We start from the raw sequence: 1,966 nt of genomic DNA on the forward strand, positions 1-1,966 counted from the left end.
GTTCAGCTGGCTTTGTAGACCCTGCGGGCTTGCAGGGAGCATCCTACTTTGTAAGTTGGGCAACCTGACTAGGGCGCAACCCACCTGATCCCAAGGGCCCCAGATGCCACGTGGATTTTAGCGTCCGGGCGCCGCGTCGCTGAGAGATGAACCGCCTTTCAAATTGAACGCTAACCACGTTGGGGGAGCGACAGCACACGCCTATGCCCGAGATGGGCCGTGGGGCTCCCTACATAAGGAACTCCCCGAGTTCCTCTATTTATTTGTAGAACATTATTGAAACAGAGACAGGTCGAAAAAGAGAAGGACCGGGAGGTAAGGAGTACTACTCAAAACCAACCAACCAAGCACGGCTGAAATGCTCCCGCGTGGTTGAAGCTGATGGGCACAAGAAATTAGGTTTTTACACAGTTCTGGAAAAACAAAGTCGCTTAACAGGACTTTGGAATACCGGGATGAGCTGATTCATCGGATAGGGCCATGTCTAAAGGCCCGAAGTCTGCAAACCGCGGCAACGCGGCTGCCTGCGCGCTCCAGGCTGGAGACGGGCCTCCGTCCCCGCGTCGTCCCCGCGTCGTCCCCGCGCCGGAGGGGGAGGCCCGCGGAGCTTTACGAAGAGCGCGGGAGAGCACGACCTCGGTGCCACAGCGCTGACACCGACGTCAGCACGGAACTCTGGGGAGTGTTCGTACCTGGCGTTTTACCTGTTACCGCACACGGAATAAAGTCTGCATGTGCCCCCCGAACGGTGCGAGCACAGAACTTAGAAACACACGGTATTTTATGCAAACATCGCTGTGGCTTTCCTCTACGAAACGGATGCACTTGTTGAAGAGCTTTCAGCGCCTCCTCCGCTGTTACACTTTTACACAGTCCGGTTTCGTAGGGCTGTCCTAGCCGCATTAGCCTCCAGTTACGGTAGACTTTCTCCTGAAGCTTCGCCAGTGGCAGGGACCCCATTCAGAAGAGCTTTTCCTCCAACCACCCACCTCCTTCCGCTACCCTTCCTCTCGATCACCTCCCTTTTATTTGCTTTCAATAGTGGGATGAATGTGTTACTTCTCTTACTGTAATAATGTGTCTGCTCTTCTAAGCTCCATTTCTTTGGGGCCATAGGGAGAAGGGCTTTCTTTTATATTACCTGAGTCCAATAAATGGAATTAGAATTGACTACTCCTTAGTAACAAACCTGGGCTCCAATTGTGTTTTTTTTTTTCTTTTTAAAGTAACAATACAATCTAAATATAAATCCACATATTTCACTGTAGCCAACCATAGAAATGGAATCTTATGACTGCAGCTGTAAAAGCACAGGTATTTTTACTTGTTCAAAATAGCTGAAATATTTTAGGAAACTACACGAATGAAAAACAATCTGAGGAAGTAATGAGGTAGATTCTACATTTCAGTCAAATTCCAAATTCCATTGTTCTCCATGATGAAATATCCAGGAGTGTGATGTCTATCGCTATCCTGGCTCAGCAGGAATTAATTTGGAATTCTTAAACACACTATATATCCTATTCCATAATTCACACAGAAATAGAAACAAGTATAGTTTCCAACATTCTCCGTAGCTCTTCTTCACTATCAATTTTTGGGGGGCTCTGAGTCATGACATTAAACTCCCAGAACACCTTGAGCAGAAAGACTTAAATTATTTCCAAGCAGGAAGTAGAGACAAGTACTATAGAAAGAACACTTCAAACTTATACCCTAGACACTCAAAACTCAACAAACAAAAACCTTGCAAAAAATCAGATCTGGTCCTTAGAAATTTGAAGGTGTAGTAATAACAAACAGTGGTATACTGATTTTGTCTCCTCTGCATCTCAAAATCTTCGTTATTTTTATTCAGTTAATCCAATAGTATGATGTTAATTCGGAAACTAAAGAAAAAGGACACAAGAATTTGAAGGGCTTAAATATATTTTTTATATTGATAGTCTGTGTCTTTCTACCCTAA

Source organism: Mirounga angustirostris, unplaced genomic scaffold (genome assembly GCF_029215605.1).
Source record: "Mirounga angustirostris isolate CCGP_5_RB_7025 unplaced genomic scaffold, mMirAng1.0.hap1 SCAF_10, whole genome shotgun sequence".
NCBI classification, from domain to species: Eukaryota; Metazoa; Chordata; class Mammalia; order Carnivora; family Phocidae; genus Mirounga; species Mirounga angustirostris.